Below are 16,274 nucleotides of genomic sequence, written 5' to 3'. Positions count from 1 at the left end.
CGAAGAATGTATTTTTAGAAAACACAGCCAGTTCGGAAAAGCCCGACATTGTTTACTGGTTGTCACTAAACACAACATCAATCAATCATTCAATCGTTTAGTTTTACCCTCGAACGCAAATATTACATTGAAAAAGTGATGGTAAAGGGACATCGAAATCTTTCGGTTTTAGGGTCAAGATGTCTCTCAAAAACGTACTTGAACAAATATAGTTACATGATTACAGGACAACATGTTGTCAAAAACAGCGTTTTACGTGTAAAATCCGGCCCTATTTTCTACCTTTTTTGTGTCGCTAATTTTCTGAAAATCGAATCAGTCTTAGACGTTCGCCGGCGTCTTTAGAGTTTTTGTGCAGGTGTGAAGCTTTTTTAGCATGTAGACACTATAGTTAATTTTCGACACAGTTTTTTTAAATAGAAATTGCAATTGCAGGAGTTTACAAGAAGCAATATCAAAACAAAAATCGGTTATAGGCCTAATTGTATAAATCTATTCTTGTTAATAATATTCTTTATTTATGAACATTTTTAGTTTTGTGCTGCTGCATTTGCTTTACTTACGTCAGTACAGAACTTATGAAAGCTCAAAGTACAAAAAGTTTAAGAGCCCCTTTGCTTAGAACAGCAGTTTTCAAACTGTGCGTCCCGACGCCCTGGTGTGTCGTTTCAGTTTTCCAAAGGCGTCGCAGAATAGTTCCGTTTCGTGGCTTTTTGTTGTTTTGTCAATAAACGCAACTTTAATAGTTTTCCTCATTAACTTTTATTTGCTGGTGCGTCGCAAGTCCAGAAAACTTTTCTAGAGGCGTCGCAATAAAAAAAGTTTGAGAACCACCGGCTTAGAACAACAGAGCATCAGTGTGTTTTTGAGTTTCATTCAAGTAACATTTTTTCTTTTAAAATAACTTTTAAAATAATGTGCGTTTAAATTATGTATATGACTGCTAAATGTAACGTACTTATGTTAGAATAATATTAGGACACTTTTATCATTTGTATACGCTGAAAGAAAAGCTTTTGCGTATGTTAGCTAAAAATATAAGTTTCTAATACTTAATTTAAACCGAAATATTTCCATGCGTTTCAGTTTTGTTTTTAACACGTTGCAAAATCTGCCTTAAACCAACCATGAAAATGTGTACTTTGAATACCATTGCGATGGTCATGACACTTTTTGTTATTATCACTAGCGGAAAGGGTAAGAAGGTTATTTTACCTTGCTTTTTTCCCATAACTTGTTTCCTGTGGTCTTTCTTAACTTGTATTTTGCGTATTTATTTTAGCAGCAAAATAAATTGTTTTGTGTAACGCAAAGGTATTGGTCGCAGCGCGAACGTTTTAGAAAAGTGTCTCAAATTAATGCCCAAACTTTCAATATCGCGAATATAAAACATCATCAACCAACTGATTGCTGCATCTAAAAAATACAAGGCACGTACCAATCAAAAATTTAACTCGGCGTATCTCCGGCCAACTGTTAATTTGACCAGTTTATGCCTGGATTATATCACACTCGGCCAAGTGGTCCTAATTTGACGACTATCGAAGATAATTTAGGCGGTTTTAAGCTTGGTTTGTTATGCGTGGACCCCTGAAGTATTTTTTAAGCATGGGCAGATTTATTGATTCGGGGGAAAATGCACGTTTTTTTATTTTGTCTTAAATTTCACCAGTGTTCAATTTAACCTGAGTTTAAAATTGGTGTTGGTTTTGAAACGCATGGCAAAATGCATGTAATAATTATTAAAACAACCTGGGTTCATTTCAGTTCGATCATAAGACAACTCATAGTCTACATGTGACGAATAAATCAAAATGTAGTCCGTTAAAATGGCGTCGTTTTTTTTGGTGAAAATATATCATTATTTAGTTCAAGCTACAGCAGCAACTAACTTTCGTGTGACGTAACGCGCAATGTTTTTTAAAAGCTATCGGGTAACGTTGAAACAAATTTAAATAGAATGTACAGTTTATCAAATAAAAACAGCACCTAGGTATTGTTTGGAGACTTTGAAAAACTTTGTGTGCAACCACAGTCTTGTCCAAATCGTTCCTGTGTGACGTCAAACAACGTCCTATTGTGTAATTCGGGGGTGTGCAACCTGTGGCCCGCGGGCCAAATGCGGCCCTTGATTAAAGGTTGTGCGGCCCGCAGTGACGCTTGGATTTCAAATGCACTGGCAAACGAGTTTAATTACTATATATTTTCGAGCAGATTGATGCGCCCGGTGCTATTTTTTGTGACCTGACAAAATGTGACTACAATCAAATGCGAATTTACTTGTAGTTAAGCATATTTGGTAGTCAACAAAGGGAAATCACCTTGTGTTATACACAGGTGCGGCCCGCGATCAAATTTTGACAACTATATTTGGCCCCACAGTAACAAAGGTTGCACACCCCTGGTGTAATTGGTTGACAAAATCACGTGAGTATGTATTTGAATATGATAAGCTAAGTATTTGCGACTTGTGCCTCGTGTTGATTAGTTACAAAGTGCAGGGTTGCCAGGTGGCCTAAAAATCGGACAAAAAACGATAAATTGGCCTAATTTCACATGCTGTGTCCGACGCCTAAAAATCAGTAGGACATTTAGTTTTTTGTCCTGATATGTCCGAATTTTGCTGATTGAATAACTTTTTGTCTCCTTCCTATTGTTTGAAGGTTACAAACCTTTTTTTTACGACAAAACGTGGTTTAAAAGTGCAACTTGTTTTGGTTAGTACAGTGGTTCTCAACCTTTTTTCTTTCATGGCCCATTTTCATTGTTCAAAAATTCTGTGGCCCAGTAAATGTTTACAAAAAAGAAAGCAGACATACAAAAAAAACTGCAGAACATATTTCAAACAGATTATAAGTTTAAAATAACTTTCATACAAAAAAATCATAAAACAGCACTTTCCCTTCTTTTAATCATGCACTTTCAGTTATGACCGAGTAATTAAACAATGGATATGCTGCTATTATCTGGCTTTATTGTAATCACAAAGTAGTTTATTACATCATAAACACAAGGTGTTGCAGAACTCAAAGTAACTTTATACCGTAAACAGATCAATTCAAATATATTTACATTCCTAAAATTCCTCCCCAAGCCATTATTCTTGTAAAATTGAGTGTAGTGACACAAATGAAAGTAAATCCCTAAAAAAGCTTTCTATTTGATTGGTCTGTGGCCCAATGAAAATGCTTCCATGGCCCACTGGTTGAGAACCGCTGGGTTAGTACCTTGTTTATGACATTAAATACATAATTGTCTGCCAGTGAATGTTTGGCCATTGTTGTCAACTAAAGTTTATTTCAAACATATCGTTTTTTTCGAACATGGGAAGTTTGTTGGGCTTTAAGTTTGGATTTCAGTTCGTGTGGTTGCACGCATAAGTGACGTCATATTTTACGACCGCCACTTTGCATTTGTGTAAAACTCGGCGCTTATGAGTTTTTAAACGCACAAAAAATGGCAGTTGGCACCTCGATATTGATACCTTGTTAGCAATTATACGCTCTCGTTTTTTTTGTCCTAAAATGTCCGATTTTCGGACAAATACTGTCCGAATCCAGCCGACAGTACCTGGCAACCCTGACAAAGTGTGGCAGTTAGAGAGAGAGAGGTGTTGCAGTGTCACTGTTATGACTGTTTTTAAACCTTGTCATCAACTTTTAAGATAGCTTAAATGGAGTCGTCGTTTGCTATACAACAATGGCGAAGAGTGTAGTCTGTAATATTAATGGAATTATTTAGAATCTTCAATCAAAAAACGTATCAGCATAGGTTTGGGAAAGCGTGATGTACATCGTCGTTATAAGTGGTAAGTTCTTGGTTTGTATGTTCAAGTTCCTTTAACTAACTGTGTTGAAACAAAATAGACTCAAATAGTTTTATGTGTGTAATAAGTTGCAGAATTACGGCGTCTACTTTTCAGCAAATCGGTTTAGTCTTTTATTTTTCTCATCACATGTGTAAGTTTCAGAAGTCTGAACTAACTATGCAGTCATTCTCTTTACAGATGTTTTATCACACGGTGAACAAGAGCTGGAGAATAGAATATGGACGTGCACTACGGGCATCACTGGCAGCATTGATTGAAAGCGAAATGTTCTTTTTAATACAAAGTGTACGAAATAAATATGTTGTGTCATTTTTGCGATGCGCCGAGGTAAAGAAGTATGTACTTTTGTCGTGTTTAGGCTTGGGACATGTAAGGGTTATCTTAATTTTAACATATTTATGTTTGGAACACCCAAGTGTTATCGTACTTGCGCAGTGCATAATGCACGTGTGGGCCATCAAACCGCCGATGTCAAATTTCAGGGGTATAAACAAGTGTTTCATACCGGAACGGAACGTTATACCGGAACGAAATAAATGATTTGCTCAGAACGAATAACGTTATTTGGTTTCGTTCCGTTCCGGTATGAAACACTGGTATAAACAAGTGTCTATCCCATTTTTATCCATGGACTATAACAACTGCCCATGTATGACTTATCGATAATTTATGGATAAATCAAACTTGGGGTAGCGATAAATTTCTGATTGGGCTTGTTTGCAAAATACTTAAGCTTAACACAGCTTGTGCATTGAGAAAGGGAATTTGGGGTGTCATATACCATCAGTTCCAATATATCAGTATATCCTTATATCAACCGCAGGGCCGTATCCCAACTAGTTATTTTGCGGCTCGCACCAGACCTCAGAAAACGACAAAGATTGCTATTCTAGTTTTCAAGGTAATAATCTGCAGTGATTTTTCTGAGGTCTCGAGTTTTTTGCGGCTCCCTATGCACTTAAAAAAACTACCATTTGGCCCGGACAATAAAAAAAAAGATAAGAACCACTGCTTTATATCAACAATGCAGGGTTTTAGTTAAAAACACCAATCAGAAAGGGGATTTTAGATTCGGCCTAGTTCGGTCGAAATAATTTGGCCTGATGGCCGAATACTCGGTTTCGGCCCGAACCTTTTGGGGCGGGTTCGGTGCATCACTGGTTCAAAGCACACAGTTTTAGGCATATTTATGTCCAGCCTTGACTTAAACAACTTATTTACTTACTTCCAAACTTTTTGTGCAGGTCACAGCAGCACGCGTTTTTTCTACAAATGCATTTACTCGTATTGCAGTAGGGAATGGATTGAAACTGGTTGGAATTGTCAATACGCAAGTCGTAAGTTTTTGTACAAAAACACGAACTATACCTCACACGGCAGGTTATATCCCATCGATTACTACTGTTAATTTAAGTTGAGAAAACAATACGTTTTGTTTTGGGTGACCATTAAACAAAATGGTTGCAATTGATACATTTTTTGTGACCCTATGCCTCACACTAAATTATCATCGCTATACAATATCACTTAAAAATAGCACTGTAGCTGATAAGTTGTATTATCTGTTGCATACACCTAGCATTCGCACACTAGTTTTTCCGATCAGGAAAAAATAGAAATACTGTAGTTATATTGTTTTATTGATTTTTATAAAACATTAAATGTATTTTTTTTCTTCAAAAGATTTTTACTTTATTTTTGATTTTTATTGACTTATCTAAAAACAACAACAACTGTGAATTGCGTCAATGAAAAATGTGAAAACAACATAAAAGTAAAAAAATGCATACAATTTCCCACGCCACTGGAGTTAATTGATGCTTGCAATACGAATGGAATCCTCCATTTTGGTAGAAAACATAATCTGTGGTTTATTCTATAGGCCAATAAAAGCCAAATGTTTAAAACCTGTCCACGAACTTAACCGTATATTATGTTTTTGAAAATTCTGAAGTGGTGAATCATTAAGTGCACACATGCGGCAATTAGAAAGACTATCCATTCCTTTGTGGGAATATCTATCACCTGTTGTTTTATACGCTTGTCGAATGCGATAAACCACTTAAGTTTGTTTTACAGATTTCATTCCCTGTCTGCGTTGTCAAATGCACGTATGTCGCCACACAAGCACCTGCTACTCCATTTTTGGCAGCGGTTGCTAAAGATTAAGGATCCGATCATGGCATTTCCATCGTCTGCGCACCTATATCAGTCATATTTTGTATAAACGTTATTTAATATTTTTGACACCTTAACGTACGTGTTTTCTAATGTCAAACGATAAGTCTAGCACTTCACTCTTTGAAATAACATTCGTTTAATGATTTTTCGGCATTTATGTACAAATCAGGTGAAAACAATCATGCAAAATAAATTTATTAATAGTAGCACTTAATCCTATGAGGTACGCTTTTACGTAGATTTCTAAATTTCTAAATTAAAAACTTTTGTTTATTGCCTCTTTCGATATGAAGTTTACGACAAACATTGGACGTTTACAAAAACGGTTAAAAACCACCTAATGTCGTATTACATAACACGCAAGTCAACTGCTCTTTGCAATTACCGCAATAGAAACATATGGCCAAGTGGCATTTACATGCGACCTGCGATTTGCGGGTTCTAATCCGTTTCGAACGCTTAGATTTGTCTGAGTTAGAAACCAAAGATAAAAAAGTCGAAGGGTTCAATGAAGTACAGGCAATGTTTTCAAGAGTTGTAAAAGTTCAGGTTCGATTCAGGATTAAGTTCAAGTAAATCAGTTTCAACCGGGCCTGAATTCACACTCCGTCGCGTTGCTGTTGTAACTTAACATAGGTAAAACTAATGTTCGGGCCTAATTCTGGTTTAATGTTTTCTGAAAAAAACAACTGCTTGGGCCCATCTTGCAAGTTTAGTTACAATTACACTTGACCAGGTCAAAACTATGCTCTATTCAATTGTGGGCATAAAAAAACAAAAAAAAAAAAACATCCAAAACATAATTTAGGTATAAGTTAAGTTAAATAAGATTTTGTCATGTTCTAAAAAGCGTCCAGTGGTACTTATCCTTATACTGATGGCGTAGCACCTGACGACTTTATCTATTGCTGCGCATACCGCCTTAACCCTGTTTGAATGCGTAGACCAAGAAGTAGGCCTGTAGTTTTGACTAGGGCAGTATATTTCCAAAACCAACAAGGTTGGCCGTCCCAAACGAATGTCCAAGACACAAGTTTTGCCACAAACCAGGGCTGATCAGTTGGGTCAGAAAGTTCAATTTCATGATGTTACTTGAATTAGGTATATCAGAAATAGCGAACCATTTTAAAAGATCCGGCGTAACACTAGTGGTACGTGTACCAAAGGTTGAGAACGACTGGACTAATCGAACAGCAACTAGGTTATCTCTTATTTTCCATTCCCTTGCGACGCTTGGTGTTCTAACACATGTTTAATATTTGTCACTTGATGGCAATAAAGCGCAATTAACTGAGCAACACAAAACAAAGCAGGATGTCTGACATTCAGTGCTGGATTAAGGGTCTGCTGGCCTGTAGACACATGTTACAAGTGGCCCGAAAATCAGGGTTGCCAGCTAAAAAATTAGAATAATCAGTGTTGCCAAATCATTGTCACAAAGTCTACTGATTTTCAAGAGGCCTGGATTTTTGACTGGCCTGTAGGCACGTGCCTACTTTGCCTAATGGTTAATCCGGCACTGCTGACATTGAAATTATTTACGCGTGGGATTCAACCTCCATTACGTTGTTAATGGCTATGATTATTTGAAACTAGTTGCAAAATATGTAATATTTCCGATTCATTAAAAACAGCGGTTGTATCTTATCTAATACACGAAGGACACCAAGTTTGTACATGTCCTAATTTAACGCATAAGTATGCCGCTGGGCGTCCTTAACCCTTATCGCTTATCAAGGTCTGCTTATGTAATTACTTGCTTTATTTTTAACAACGTGGTTATGAATAGTTTAATAGTTGTTAATGGTGTGAATTATGTTGTTTGTAACGGTTTGTAGTAAGTTATTAGCAAACCACGTATAATTTAGCATTCAAATTTTAAGCAAAATACCTTGTTACTATAGGTTACCCAATTTAATGTGAAACAAACCCTAATTTTACAAGGTTCAAATTCCGTTTATGCCAAACCACTTTTATAAGTTACTACAGCTACTGCACGAACCAAAATGCGTAAGGAACTTAAATTGGCATATTTTTTATTGAAAACTCTTGATATTAAACACACCAAGCCAGGGTGATCAAATAAAACACCATAAATTCAACTGAGGCGCTTTGTGGATATACCTCACTTTATTTGTCTTGGTCTGTATGAAACAGTCTACCCAGTGCACATTTGGTACATAACCCTCTGTAAACAATAGCGCAGGGACAAATGAGGCATAGAATCACAGGTTATAAAACACACGATTTTAACCAAAATACACGTCTTTAATGTAAAAAACATTCACGTAAAATTCGTCGAAGTTGAAACATCTCAACAGCAATTTTCACATATCTAGGCCGTTGGTGCGAATGAATTAAATGTTTTTAATTCTGGTAAACTCTGCTGCTATAGCGTTATTTCAGGTTTAGGTTAGAGATTTAAACACAAGGTGTGAAAATGGCAAGCACTTTAGCTAGATGCAGATAAAACATTAAATAACGTTTTGTTTTTTACTGACTTTCAAAGTTATCTATACAAACTTCTGTGTGTAATACATATACATATGAAGGAATTTGGGAATACAAGTCAGATTAGCGGCATGGGAAAAAAATACTATATTAAGAAACAGATCAATGCTTGTTTACTAACATGCATTGCCAAAATAAACAATGTTCGAATCTATTCACAGGCTAGATTATTCTAGCCTACGCCTTGCCATATGGTGGTGAATGCTTGGTGACCGGCTGATTAGGTGTGGCGCCCTCAATGGGAGACCAGGCTATACTCTTTTTCAGGTTAAATTATTCGAAACATGATGCCTAAGTGAGAGCGTCTCGTTGCGGCAAAACAAGTTTGAGGTTCTCATTGAATCAAAATCGTGATGACTTACATGATCTGAAATAAATTTTAATTGCGGATCATTTTTTGTTTCTTTAAAGGCCGGTTCGCGATAAAATTTTAGTTTTAAACCGTCCTTCAGAAAAGGTTGCCGACCCTTGATGTCATATAGGCCAGTGGTCGGCAACCGCTGGTCCGCGGCCCGGTACCGGTCCGCGAGGAGTTCGTTACCGGGCCGCATGATCTTCCAGGATAAATGCTATGAAGCATTTTGCCCATATATCCCGGGGATGATAAACTAATTTAGGCTTTTCATTGCTAAATATTTGTAATTTTTTGAAGATTGGTCCGCGATAAAATTTTACTTTCAAAACCGGTCCGCAGTGCAAAAAAGGTTGCCGACCCCTGATATAGGCTATCATAAACAGTCTCACCAATCACATTAACATTGCACAAGTTTGCTAAACTCAGTGAGGAAAATAACGGCCCAAACAGACATAATGAGCCACCTGCTTTATTATTCATACGCGTTTGCACCTTTTTATTAATCTTTTAGCTATGTGACTATCACTTGTAATGGCATTAGCATTGGCCGAAACGTTTCAATAATAAAGCATGTCGCTTTTACGTCTATTTTGACCGGTATTTTTCTCATTACACTTTGGTACTGATCTGTATATAGTTTTCTAGACTTCTTTTATATTAAAAAATAATGTGTTGGTGCACCAAAATTGCACCCGAAAAGGTGGTCAAAATGCTATAAAACCACCTTTTTGATTTACAGTGTGTGCTGCCTACTTTTGTTAAATCTTAAATTATTTAATTTTAATGGTAGTTCCCACAACAAAAGACTTTACGCCCCGGAGTTGTAAGTCGGGCCGGGCTTTTAGAGCCAGGTTCGGGCTTAGGTCTTTTTTCCAAAAAAACGACTTGATATATCGCCTGACTTCACACTCCGTCTCAGTATTGTAAAAAAAATACATTTAACTAGCTAGTTGCTGTACCTGACCTAATATCAAACAGCCCTAAAACACATTTTTTAAGATGAATTGTCGTTTGCGTTTGTTGTCTTGGTCTTAAAAACACTCCCTTTTCTGATAACACCTCTAACTTCAGTATAACATGTTAAGATTAACACTGTTGCACATGATGTGGGCCAAATTTGTGCACAGATTTAAATATATTAGGTACACAGAACACGAAGAAAGAGTAGCTTAACCAAGAATAAAGATGACCATTAAAGTTGCTTATAATAAGTTTTTTAAGTTGCTTATAATACTCGATGCCCCATCAATTAGACTTAACATACAGTACTTTGCTGATGAAGGCAATAGTTTAGTTCAGTTGTGGGTTACAAGCAACCGTTTTTAGTGTGGGGCCAATTACAATTGTAAAAATTGGATCGCGGACCGCAGCTGTGTATAACACAAGGTGATTTTACTTTGTTGCTTACCAAATATCCCCAAATACCATCATAATTCGCAGTTGATTCTAGCCTTATTTTGTCAGGTCGCAGAAAACTAGCATCAAGGCGCATTAATTTGCTCAAAAATATATAGTAGTTGGACTCGTTTGCAAGTACATTCAAAATCCAAGCGTCTCTGCGGGCCCCACAACCTTTATTGAAGGGCCGCATTTGGCCCAACGGGCCGCAGGTTGCCCACCCCTGGTTTAGTTGAATCGTTTGAGCTACAAAGTTACAATATTTCATGTTGTTCCGGTGGCATTTAGTTTTTAGGAAAAAAACATTTAGACTACGCTAAAAAGAATACACACAATTAAACTATTCTAGTTCAGGTGGCATAAAAAAGTGAAAATATACCCAAATAAAAAACAAAACATTTGATTTGTATTTTGCAGATTTTTGTACTAAAATAGCACTCAAATGTTTAGCGATAGGTTTAAGGTATTTTTTTCTTATTTCTTTTTACATTTGTTTATTCGGAACACGAAGTAAGCTTAAATATTTTTTTTTAGAAAACATAACCAATTTGGAAAAGCCCAACATTGTTTAGTGATTGCACAAAACACAACATGCTGAAAAAACAGCGTTTTGCGTTTAAAATCCGGCCCCATTTTCTACCTTTTTTGTGTCGCAAATTTTTTAAAAACCGACTCAGTCTTGAATTTCGCAGGTGTCTTTAGATTTTTTGGTGCAGGTGTGAAGCTTTCTTAGAACGTAGACGATTTTCGACATATTTTTTTAAACTAGGATTTGCCATTGCAGGAGTACAAGAAATAACTATATCAAAACAAAATTGCTTATAGGCCTAATTGTGCAAATGCAAATTTTTGTAAGGATTAAAACACAATCTAATCTTGTTAATAATTGGATATGACCTATATAGGAAAAATAATAAATATTTATTATGAACATTTTTAGTTTCATGTTACTGCATTTGCTTTACGTAAGTCAGTATAGAATTTAATGAAAGAATGATTAAGAGTCCCTATTTGTTAAAACAAACGAGCATCTGCTTTTTTGATTCATTTTAGTTACTTTTTTCTTTTAAAATAAATAAGTTTGCGTTTAAATTCGCATGCGTACGTTTGCTAAATCGTTGCTAAAAAATTCCAGAAGTTGCCGCATCGAAAAAACGTACTCATAGAAAAAACATTAGAAAAATATCAAGACACTTTTATCATTCGTTATTTTTTTACACTTTGTCGCGTGAAAGAAAAAGCTTTCGCGCATGTTAGCAAACATATAAAAGTTCAAATACTGTTTAAACCGAAAATATTTCCATGCGTTTCAGTTTTGTTTTCAACACGTTAACAAAATCTGCCTTGAACCAACCATGAAAATGTGTACTTTGAATACCATTGCGATGGTCATGACGCGTTTTGTTATTATCACCAGCGAAAAGGGTAAGAAATTTATTGAAACCTGTATTTTCCTCCATAACTTACTTCCCGTAGTCTGCCATAACTTGTATTTCGCGTATTTATTTTCCCAGCAAATCAAATTGTTTTGTGTAACGCAAAAGGTATTGGTGGGGCTAAATCGAATTGGTTTAAATTGATTGATTGATTGATTGATTGATTGTCTTAAAGTAGTGATGCACCGAAGTTTCGGTTGGCCGAAACATTTCGGCCGAACATGCCGTTTTTTTAATATGCCGGACTTTTTAATTGTATGAAATTAATGCCAAAACTTTCAAAATCGCGAATATAAAAATCATGAATTACCTGATTACTGCATCTAAAAAATACAAGTCACCTTGTCTGCAAAATATTAGCAGCTTAGCAAAGCTTGTGTGAGCGACTTTGGGATGTCATAAACCAGTTCCTTTATGTCAACAACACAGGGTTTAATTGAAAACATCAATCAAAAGGGGGATGTTTGATGCGGCCTTATTTGGCCAAAATTATTCGCCCGAACCTTTTGAGGTGGGTTCGGTGCATCACTAGTTTAAAGCACAAAGTTTTAGGCATGTTTTCATGTCGAATTACCAGCTTTGGCTTCAATTACTTATTTAAAAACCATTCAAAATGTTCATAAACATTTACTTCCAAACTTTTTGTGCAGGCCTCAGCAGCACGCGCTTTTTCCGAAAATGCATTTACTCGTATTGCAGTAAGGAGTGGATTGAAACTGGTTGGAATTGCCAACACGCAAGGCGTAAGTTTTTTTCAAAAAAAAAGCACGCACTATCTACTGTTAATTTAAGTTGAGAAAACAATACGTTTTGTATGGGGGGACCATTATCAAAGTGGGTGTCATTGATATTAGGCACATTTTTTTGACCCTATGTCTCACACTAATTCGTCATCGCTACAAATGATCAAATGTATTATCTATAGCATACACCCAGCATTCGCGCACAAGTGTTTTACCAATTTGTTGAAATCGATGGTTTAAAACTTTTTTTTCCTTTTTTTTAACTTGTACACTCTTTTTTAGGACTTTTTATTTACAAATGTCAAAAGTTAAAGTTTTTGTTATGCCTGTTTTTAGCTTATGATACTCATTCCAAACCAGCACACTTATAAACACTTGATTCAATGGCTTGGAGACTATTTGTGTGTATTATGTGAAAGCGTTAAGTGGCAACACTTCTTTTATGAAAAAACGTCTTTTTTTAGCAAAGGAAATTTGAGACCAACTATATGTGTACCTTGTTCAAATGCAATTAAAAAATATGTGAATTGCTTCAATGTAAAATGAGTAAACGACATAAATGTACAAAAATTACCTACAATTCCCTGTGGATTGGACGCCACTCGATTTAATTAATGCTTGCGAATCGTGCGTAAAGGTAGAAAATATACTCTGTGGTTTGTTCTAAGTCAGCTATGGCTAAATGTTCTATGAACTGTCCGCGGAATTTTAACCGTATATATTCTGTTTTCAAATATTCTGCGGTGGTGGTCTGTGGTTCAAATGCAGACATGCGGCAATTAGAAAGTCTATCCCTCCATTTATGGGAAATTCTATCACCTGTTGCTTGTCAATTCCGTGAAACCACTTAAGTTTGTTTTACAGATTTCATTCCTTGCCTGCGTTGTCAAATGCATGTATGTCGCCACACAAGCAGCTGTTACTCTATTTTTGGCGGCGGTTGTTAAAGTTTAAGGATCCGATCATGGCATTTCCATCGACTACTAACCTTTACCAGTCATATTTTGTAACGTTATTACATATTTTTGAACAGCTTAACGTAAGTGTTTTCTAATGTTAAGCGAAATAACAATTGTTTAATGATTTTTCGGCATTTATGTACAAATCAGGTGAAACAAATATACAAAATAAATTTATTAATGGTAGCACTTAAATCTGTACACCAGTGGATTCTTTGAGGTACGCTTTTAGGTAGATTTCAGCTAAATTCAGAAAACTAAAAACTTTTGTTTTATTGCCTCTTTCGATATGAAGTGTACGACAAACATTGGGCGTTTACAAAAAGGTTAAAAAACCACCAAATTCAAAAGTTGGCAATAGTGTGTCGCAAATTTTTTAAAAACCGACTCAGTCTTGAATTTCGCAGGTGTCTTTAGATTTTTTGGTGCAGGTGTGAAGCTTTCTTAGAACGTAGACGATTTTCGACATATTTTTTTAAACTAGGATTTGCCATTGCAGGAGTACAAGAAATAACTATATCAAAACAAAATTGCTTATAGGCCTAATTGTGCAAATGCAAATTTTTGTAAGGATTAAAACACAATCTAATCTTGTTAATAATTGGATATGACCTATATAGGAAAAATAATAAATATTTATTATGAACATTTTTAGTTTCATGTTACTGCATTTGCTTTACGTAAGTCAGTATAGAATTTAATGAAAGAATGATTAAGAGTCCCTATTTGTTAAAACAAACGAGCATCTGCTTTTTTGATTCATTTTAGTTACTTTTTTCTTTTAAAATAAATAAGTTTGCGTTTAAATTCGCATGCGTACGTTTGCTAAATCGTTGCTAAAAAATTCCAGAAGTTGCCGCATCGAAAAAACGTACTCATAGAAAAAACATTAGAAAAATATCAAGACACTTTTATCATTCGTTATTTTTTTACACTTTGTCGCGTGAAAGAAAAAGCTTTCGCGCATGTTAGCAAACATATAAAAGTTCAAATACTGTTTAAACCGAAAATATTTCCATGCGTTTCAGTTTTGTTTTCAACACGTTAACAAAATCTGCCTTGAACCAACCATGAAAATGTGTACTTTGAATACCATTGCGATGGTCATGACGCGTTTTGTTATTATCACCAGCGAAAAGGGTAAGAAATTTATTGAAACCTGTATTTTCCTCCATAACTTACTTCCCGTAGTCTGCCATAACTTGTATTTCGCGTATTTATTTTCCCAGCAAATCAAATTGTTTTGTGTAACGCAAAAGGTATTGGTGGGGCTAAATCGAATTGGTTTAAATTGATTGATTGATTGATTGATTGATTGATTGTCTTAAAGTAGTGATGCACCGAAGTTTCGGTTGGCCGAAACATTTCGGCCGAACATGCCGTTTTTTTAATATGCCGGACTTTTTAATTGTATGAAATTAATGCCAAAACTTTCAAAATCGCGAATATAAAAATCATGAATTACCTGATTACTGCATCTAAAAAATACAAGTCACCTTGTCTGCAAAATATTAGCAGCTTAGCAAAGCTTGTGTGAGCGACTTTGGGATGTCATAAACCAGTTCCTTTATGTCAACAACACAGGGTTTAATTGAAAACATCAATCAAAAGGGGGGTGTTTGATGCGGCCTTATTTGGCCAAAATTATTCGCCCGAACCTTTTGAGGTGGGTTCGGTGCATCACTAGTTTAAAGCACAAAGTTTTAGGCATGTTTTCATGTCGAATTACCAGCTTTGGCTTCAATTACTTATTTAAAAACCATTCAAAATGTTCATAAACATTTACTTCCAAACTTTTTGTGCAGGCCTCAGCAGCACGCGCTTTTTCCGAAAATGCATTTACTCGTATTGCAGTAAGGAGTGGATTGAAACTGGTTGGAATTGCCAACACGCAAGGCGTAAGTTTTTTTCAAAAAAAAAGCACGCACTATCTACTGTTAATTTAAGTTGAGAAAACAATACGTTTTGTATGGGGGGACCATTATCAAAGTGGGTGTCATTGATATTAGGCACATTTTTTTGACCCTATGTCTCACACTAATTCGTCATCGCTACAAATGATCAAATGTATTATCTATAGCATACACCCAGCATTCGCGCACAAGTGTTTTACCAATTTGTTGAAATCGATGGTTTAAAACTTTTTTTTCCTTTTTTTTAACTTGTACACTCTTTTTTAGGACTTTTTATTTACAAATGTCAAAAGTTAAAGTTTTTGTTATGCCTGTTTTTAGCTTATGATACTCATTCCAAACCAGCACACTTATAAACACTTGATTCAATGGCTTGGAGACTATTTGTGTGTATTATGTGAAAGCGTTAAGTGGCAACACTTCTTTTATGAAAAAACGTCTTTTTTTAGCAAAGGAAATTTGAGACCAACTATATGTGTACCTTGTTCAAATGCAATTAAAAAATATGTGAATTGCTTCAATGTAAAATGAGTAAACGACATAAATGTACAAAAATTACCTACAATTCCCTGTGGATTGGACGCCACTCGATTTAATTAATGCTTGCGAATCGTGCGTAAAGGTAGAAAATATACTCTGTGGTTTGTTCTAAGTCAGCTATGGCTAAATGTTCTATGAACTGTCCGCGGAATTTTAACCGTATATATTCTGTTTTCAAATATTCTGCGGTGGTGGTCTGTGGTTCAAATGCAGACATGCGGCAATTAGAAAGTCTATCCCTCCATTTATGGGAAATTCTATCACCTGTTGCTTGTCAATTCCGTGAAACCACTTAAGTTTGTTTTACAGATTTCATTCCTTGCCTGCGTTGTCAAATGCATGTATGTCGCCACACAAGCAGCTGTTACTCTATTTTTGGCGGCGGTTGTTAAAGTTTAAGGATCCGATC

Source organism: Phallusia mammillata, chromosome 3 (assembly GCF_965637545.1).
Source record: "Phallusia mammillata chromosome 3, kaPhaMamm4.hap1.1, whole genome shotgun sequence".
NCBI classification, from domain to species: domain Eukaryota; kingdom Metazoa; phylum Chordata; class Ascidiacea; order Phlebobranchia; family Ascidiidae; genus Phallusia; species Phallusia mammillata.
The sequence above is the reverse complement of the archived record's forward strand: the minus strand, read 5'-3'. Positions refer to the sequence as shown.